We start from the raw sequence: 8,031 nt of genomic DNA, 5'->3' as shown, positions 1-8,031 counted from the left end.
TGGACCTTCTGTCCGATGGGGGACGTATGCAGACCAATTACAGAGGGGTGGGGGTGGCAAGGGGGCCTGAGCACCTTCCCCTCCTGTCTGATTGGGTCGTAAGCAGACCTATTACAGAGGGGTGGGGGTGGCAAGGGGGCCTGGGCACCTGCCCCTTCTGTCCGATGGGGGACGTAAGCAGACCTATTACAGAGGGGTGGGGGTGGCAAGGGGGCCTGGGCACCTGCCCCTTCTATCAGACGGGGGCGTAAGCAGACCCTTCACAGTGGGGTTGGGGTGGCAAGGGTGTCTGGTCACCTGCCCCTCCTGTACGACGGGGGGGTAAGCAGATCTTTCACAGTGGGGTGGGGGTGGCAAGGGTCCCTGGGCACCTGCCCCTTCTGTCCGACTGTGGCGTAAGCAGAGCTATCACAGTGGGGTGGGGGTGGCAAGGGGGCCTGGGCACCTGCCCCTTCTATAAGACGGAGGCGTAAGCAGACCTATTACAGAGGGGTGGGGGTGGCAAGGGGGCCTGGGCACCTGCCCCTTCTGTCCGACGGGGGCATAAGCAGAGCTATCACAGTGGGGTGGGGGTGGCAAGGGGGCCTGGGCACCTGCCCCTTCTATAAGACGGAGGCGTAAGCAGACCTATTACAGAGGGGTGGGGGTGGCAAGGGGGCCTGGGCACCTGCCCCTTCTGTCCGAAGGGGGCATAAGCAAACATTTCACAGTGGGGTGGGGGAGGCAAGGGTGTCTGGGCACCTGCCCCTTCTGTCCGAAGGGGGCGTAAGCAAACATTTCACAGTGGGGTGGGGTTGGCAAGGGTGCCTGGGCACCTGCCCCTTCTGTCCGAAGGGGGCATAAGCAAACATTTCACAGTGGGGTGGGGCTGGCAAGGGTGCCTGGGCACCTGCCCCTTCTATCAGACGGGGGCGTAAGCAGACTTATTACAGATGGGTGAGGGTGGCAAGGGGCCCTGAGCACCTTCCCCTCCTGTCTGATTGGGTCGTAAGCAGACCTATTACAGAGGGGTGGGGGTGGCAAGGGGGCCTGGGCACCTGCCCCTTCTATCAGACGGGGGCGTAAGCAGACCTAATACAGAGGGGTGGGGGTGGCAAGGGGCCTGGGCATCTGCCTCTTCTATCAGACGGGGTCGTAAGCAGACCTATTACAGAGGGGTGGGGGGGGCAAGGGGGCCTGGGCACCTGCCCCTTCTGGCCGATGGGGGACGTAAGCAGACCAATTACAGAGGGGTGGGGGTGGCAAGGGTGTCTGGTCACCTGCCCCTCCTGTACGACGGGGGGGTAAGCAGACCTTTCACAGTGGGGTGGGGGTGGCAAGGGTCCCTGGGCACCTGCCCCTTCTATCAGACGGGGGCGTAAGCAGACCCTTCACAGTGGGGTTGGGGTGGCAAGGGTGTCTGGTCACCTGCCCCTCCTGTACGACGGGGGGGTAAGCAAACCTTTCACAGTGGGGTGGGGGTGGCAAGGGGGCCTGGGCACCTGGCCCTTCTGTCCGACTGGGGCGTAAGCAGACCTATTACAGAGGGGTGGGGGTGGCAAGGGGGCCTGGGCACCTGCCCCTTCTGTCCAACGGGGGCATAAGCAGAGCTATCACAGTGGGGTGGGGGTGGCAAGGGGGCCTGGGCATCTGCCCCTTCTATCTGACGGGGGCGTAAGCAGACCTTTCATAGTGGGGAGGGGTGGCAAGAGGGCCTGGCTACCTGCCCCTCCTGTCCGACGGGGGCGTAAGCTGACATTTCTCAGTGGGGTGGGGTTGGCAAGGGTGCCTGGGCACCTGCCCCTTCTGTCCGAAGGGGGCATAAGCAAACATTTCTCAGTGGGGTGAGGGAGGCAAGGGGGCCTGGGCACCTGGCCCTTCTGTCCGACTGGGGCGTAAGCAGACCAATTACAGAGGGGTGGGGGTGGCAAGGGGGCCTGGGCACTTGCCCCTTCTATCAGACGGGGGTGTAAGCAGACCTATTACAGTGGGATAGGGGTGGCAAGGGGGCCTGGGCACCTGGACCTTCTGTCCGACGGGGGCATATGCAGACCTATTACAGAGGGGTGAGGGTGGCAAGGGGGCCTGGGCACCTGCCCCTCCTGTCCAACGGGGTCGTAAGCAAACATTTCACAGTGGGATGGGGGTGGCAAGGGTCCCTGGGCACCTGCCCCTTCTGTCCGACGGGGGCATATGCAGACCTATTACAGAATGGTGGGGGTGGCAAGGGGGCCTGGGCACCTGCCCCTTCTGTCCGACGGGGGCATAAGCAGACCTTTTTTCAGTGGGGTGGGGGTGGGAAGGGGACCTGGGCATCTACCCCTTCTGTCCGACGGGGACGTAAGCAAACATTTCACAGTGGGGTGGGGGTGGCAAGGGTGCCTGGGCACCTGCCCCTCCTGTCAGACGGGGGCGTAAGCAGACCTTTCATAGTGGGGTGGGGTGGCAAGAGGGCCTGGCTATCTGCCACTCCTGTCCGAAGGGGGCATAAGCAAACATTTCACAGTGGGGTGGGGGAGGCAAGGGGGCCTGGGCACCTGGACCTTCTGTCCGACGGGGGCATTTCTGACCTATTACAGAGGGGTGAGGGTGGCAAGGGGGCCTTGGCACCTGCCCCTTCTGTCCGATGGGGGACGTAAGCAGACCAATTACAGAGGGGTGAGGGTGGCAAGGGGCCCTGGGCACCTGCCCCTTCTATCAGACGGGGGCGTAAGCAGACCTATTACAGAGGGGTGGGGGTGGCAAGGGGGCCTGGGCATCTACCCCTTCTGTCCAACGGGGACGTAAGCAAACATTTCACAGTGGGGTGGGGGTGGCAAGGGGGCCTGGGGACCTGCCTCTCCTGTCCGATGGGGGCGTAAGCAGACCTATTACAGAGGGGTGGGGGTGGCAAGGGGGCCTGGGGACCTGCCCCTCCTGTCCGACGGGGGAGTAAGCAGACTTTTCACAGTGGGGTTGGGGTGGCAAGGGTGTCTGGTCACCTGCCCCTCCTGTACGACGGGGGGGTAAGCAGACCTTTCACAGTGGGGTGGGGGTGGCAAGGGTCCCTGGACACCTGGCCCTTCTGTCCGACTGGGGCGTAAGCAGACCTATTACAGAGGGGTGGGGGTGGCAAGGGGGCCTGGGCACCTGCCCCTTCTGTCCGACGGGGGCATAAGCAGACCTTTTTTCAGTGGGGTGGGGGTGGGAAGGGGACCTGGGCATCTACCCCTTCTGTCCGACGGGGACGTAAGCAAACATTTCACAGTGGGGTGGGGGTGGCAAGGGTGCCTGGGCACCTGCCCCTCCTGTCAGACGGGGGCGTAAGCAGACCTTTCATAGTGGGGAGGGGTGGCAAGAGGGCCTGGCTACCTGCCCCTCCTGTCCGACGGGGGCGCAAGCAGACCTTTCATAGTGGGGTGGGGGTGGCAACGGGGCCTGGCTATCTGCCACTCCTGTCCGAAGGGGGCATAAGCAAACATTTCACAGTGGGGTGGGGGGCAAGGACGCCTGGGCACCTGCCACTTCTGTCTGATGGGGGCATAAGCAAACATTTCACAGTGGGGTGGGGGTGGCAAGGGGGCCTGGGCACCTGGCCCTTCTGTCCGACTGGGGCGTAAGCAGACCAATTACAGTGGGGTGGGGGAGGCAAGGGGGCCTGGGCACCTGGACCTTCTGTCCGACGGGGGCATTTCTGACCTATTACAGAGGGGTGAGGGTGGCAAGGGGGCCTGGGCACCTGGCCCTTCTGTCCGACTGGGGCGTAAGCAGACCAATTACAGTGGGGTGGGGGAGGCAAGGGGGCCTTGGCACCTGCCCCTTCTGTCCGATGGGGGACGTAAGCAGACCAATTACAGAGGGGTGAGGGTGGCAAGGGGCCCTGGGCACCTGCCCCTTCTATCAGACGGGGGCGTAAGCAGACCTATTACAGAGGGGTGGGGGTGGCAAGGGGGCCTGGGCACCTGCCCCTTCTGTCTGATGGGGGCCGTAAGCAGACCTATTACGGAGGGGTGGGGGTGGCAAGGGGGCCTGGGCACCTGCCCCTTCTGTCCGAAGGGGGCTTAAGCAGACCTTTTACAGTGGGATGGGGGTGGCAAGGGTCCCTGGGCACCTGCCCCTCCTGTCCGACGGGGGTATAAGCAGACCTTTTTCAGTGGGGTGGGGGTGGCAAGGGTCCCTGGGCACCTGCCCCTTCTGTCCGACGGGGGCGTAAGCAGACCTATTACAGAGGGGTGGGGGTGGCAAGGTGGCCTGGGCACCTGCCCCTCCTGTCCGATGGGGTCGTAAGCAGACCTATTACAGAGGGGTGGGGGTGGCAAGGGGGCCTGGGCACCTGCCCCTTCTGTCCGATGGGGGACGAATGCTGACCTTTTACAGAGGGGTGGGGGTGGCAAGGGGGCCTGGGCACCTGCCCCTTCTGTCCGATGGGGGACGTATGCTGACCTTTTACAGAGGGGTGGGGGTGGCAAGGGGGCCTGGGCACCTGCCCCTTTTGTCCGATGGGGGTGTAAGCAGACCTTTCACAGTGGGGTGGGGGTGGCAAGGGTCCCTGGGCACCTGCCCCTTCGGTCCGACGGAGGCGTAAGTAGACCTATTACCGAGGGGTGGGGGTGGCAAGGGGGCCTGGGTACCTTCCCCTTCAGTCCGACGGGGGGGTAAGCAGACCTTTCACAGTGGGGTGGGGGTGGCAAGGGTCCCTGGGCACTTGCCCCTTCTGTCCAACGGGGCCGTAAGCAGACCTATTACCGAGGGGTGGGGGTGGCAAGGGGGCCTGGGCACCTGCCCCTCCTGTCCGACAGGGGGGTAAGCAGACGTATTACAGAGGGGTGGGGGTGGCAAGGTGGCCTGGGCACCTGCCCCACCTATCAGACGGGGGCGTAAGCAGACCTATTACAGAGGGGTGGGGGTGGCAAGGGGGCCTGGGCACCTGGCTCTTCTGTCCGACGGGGGCATAAGCAGACCTATTACAGTTGGGTGGGGGTGGCAAGGGGGCCTGGGCACATGCCCCACCTATCAGACGGGGGCGTAAGCAGACCTATTACAGAGGGGTGGGGTTGGCAAGGGGGCCTGGGCACCTGGCTCTTCTGTCCGACGGGGGCATAAGCAGACCTTTTACAGTGGGGTGGGGGTGGCAAGGGTGTCTGGTCACCTGCCCCTTCTGTCCGACGGGGGCGTAAGCAGACCTATTTCCGAGGGGTGGGGGTGGCAAGGGGGCCTGGGCACCTGCCCCTTCTGTCCGATGGGGGCCGTAAGCAGACCTATTACGGAGGGGTGGGGGTGGCAAGGGGGCCTGGGCACCTGCCCCTTCTGTACGACGGGGGACGTAAGTAGACCTTTTACAGAGTGGTGGCAAGGGGGGCTGGGCACCTGCCCCTTCGGTCCGACGGTGTCGTAATCAGACGTTTTATGATGGGGTGGGGGTGGCAAGGGTGCCTGGGCACCTACCCCTCCTGTCCAACGCGTGCGTAAGCAAACATTTTTTTGCAGTTGGGTGGGGGTGGCAAGGGGCCCTGAGCACCTGCCCCTCCTGTCCGACGGGGTCGTAAGCAGAACTATTACAGAGGGGTGGGGGTGGCAAGGGGGCCTGGGCACCTGCCCCTTCTGTCCGACGGGGGCGTAAGCAGACCTTTTACAGAGTGGTGGGGGTGGCAAGGGGCCTGGGCACCTGCCCCTTCTGTCCGACGGGGGCGTAAGCAGACCTATTACAGAGGGGTGGGGGTGGCAAGGGGTCCTGGGCACCTGGCCCTTCTGTCCGACGGGGGCATAAGCAGACCTTTTACAGAGTGGTGGGGGTGGCAAGGGGCCTGGGCACCTGCCCCTTCAATCAGACGGGGGCATAAGCAGACCTATTACAGAGGGGTAGGGGGGGCAAGGGTGCCTGGGCACCTACCCCTCCTGTCCAACGGGGTCGTAAGCAGAACTATTACAGTGGGATGGGGGGGTGCAAGGGTGTCTGGGCACCTGGCCCTTCTGTCTGATGGGGGGCGTTAGCAGACCTGTTACAGAGGGGTGGGGGTGGCAAGGGGCCCTGAGCACCTGCCCCTCCTGTCCGACGGGGTCGTAAGCAGAACTATTACAGAGGGGTGGGGGTGGCAAGGGGGCCTGGGCACCTGCGCCTTCTGTCCGAAGGGGACGTAAGCAAACATTTCACAGTGGGGTGGGGTGGCAAGGGGGCCTGGGCACCGGACTCTTCTGTCCGACGGGGGACGTAAGCAGACCTTTTACAGAGGGGTGAGGGTAGCAAGGGGGCCTGGGCACCGGACTCTTCTATCAGTCGGGGGCGTAAACAAACATTTCACAGTGGGATGGGGTGGCAAGGGTCCCTAGGCACCTGCCCCTTCTGTCCGATGGGGGGGTAAGCAGACCTTTCACAGTGGGGTGGGGGTGGCAAGGGTGTCTGGTCACCTGCCCCTCCTGTCCGACGGGGGGGTAAGCAGACCTTTCACAGTGGGGTGGGGGTGGCAAGGGTCCCTGGGCACCTGCCCCTCCTGTCCGACGGGGTCGTAAGCAGACCTATTACAGAGCGGTGGGGGTGGCAAGGGTCCCTGAGCACCTGCCTCTTCAGTCCGACGGGGTCGTAAGCAGACCTTTCACAGTGGGGTGGGGGTGGCAAGGGTCCCTGGGCACCTGCCCCTCCTGTCCGACGGGGTCGTAAGCAGACCTATTACAGTGGGGTGGGGGTGGCAAGGGTCCCTGAGCACCTGCCTCTTCAGTCCGACAGGGGCGTATGCTGACCTTTTACCGAGGGGTGGGGGTGGCAAGGGGGCCTGGGCACCTGCCCCTCCTGTCCGACGGGGTCGTAAGCAGACCTATTACCGAGGGGTGGGGGTGGCAAGGGGGCCTGGGTACCTGCCCCTTCTATCAGTCGGGGGCGTAAACAAACATTTCACAGTGGGATGGGGTGGCAAGGGGGCCTGGGCACCTGCCCCTCCTGTCCGACGGGGTCGTAAGCAGACCTATTACAGAGGGGTGGGGGTGGCAAGGGGGCCTGGGCACCTGCCTCTTCAGTCCGACAGGGGCGTATGCTGACCTTTTACCGAGGGGTGGGGGTGGCAAGGGGGCCTGGGCACCTGCCCCTCCTGTCCGACGGGGTCGTAAGCAGACCTATTACAGTGGGGTGGGGGTGGCAAGGGTCCCTGAGCACCTGCCTCTTCAGTCCGACAGGGGCGTATGCTGACCTTTTACCGAGGGGTGGGGGTGGCAAGGGGGCCTGGGCACCTGCCCCTCCTGTCCGACGGGGTCGTAAGCAGACCTATTACAGAGGGGTGGGGGTGGCAAGGGGTCCTGGGCACCTGGCCTTTCTGTCTGACGGGGGCATAAGCAGACCTTTTACCGAGGGGTGGGGGTGGCAAGGGGGCCTGGGCACCTGCCCCTTCGGTCCGACGGTGTCGTAATCAGACGTTTTATAATGGGGTGGGGGTGGCAAGGGGGCCTGGGTACCTACCCCTGCTGTCCAACGGGTGCGTAAGCAAACATTTCACAGTGGGATGGGGGTGGCAAGGGTCCCTGGGCACCTGCCCCTTCTGTCCGACGGGGGCGTAAGCAAACATTTCACAGTGGGATGGGGGTGGCAAGGGTCCCTGGGCACCTGCCCCTTCTGTCCGACGGGGGCGTAAGCAGACCTGTTACAGAGGGGTGGGGGTGGCAAGGGTGCCTGAGCACCTACCCCTCCTGTCCAACGGGTGCGTAAGCAAACATTTCACAGTGGGATGGGGGTGGCAAGGGTCCCTGGGCACCTGCCCCTTCTGTCCGACGGGGGCGTAAGCAGACCTGTTACAGAGGGGTGGGGGTGGCAAGGGTGTCTGGTCACCTGCCCCTCCTGTCCGACGGGGGGGGTAAGCAGACATTTCACAGTGGGTGGGGGTGGCAAGGGTGTCTGGTCACCTGCCCCTCCTGTCCGACGGGGGGGTAAGCAGACCTTTCACAGTGTGGTGGGGGTGGCAAGGGTCCCTGGGCACCTGCCTCTTCAGTCCGACGGGGTCGTAAGCAGACATTTCACAGTGGGTGGGGGTGGCAAGGGTGTCTGGTCACCTGCCCCTCCTGTCCGACGGGGGGGTAAGCAGACCTTTCACA

Source organism: Brienomyrus brachyistius, unplaced genomic scaffold (genome assembly GCF_023856365.1).
Source record: "Brienomyrus brachyistius isolate T26 unplaced genomic scaffold, BBRACH_0.4 scaffold65, whole genome shotgun sequence".
Taxonomy (NCBI): Eukaryota; Metazoa; Chordata; class Actinopteri; order Osteoglossiformes; family Mormyridae; genus Brienomyrus; species Brienomyrus brachyistius.
The sequence above is the reverse complement of the archived record's forward strand: the minus strand, read 5'-3'. Positions refer to the sequence as shown.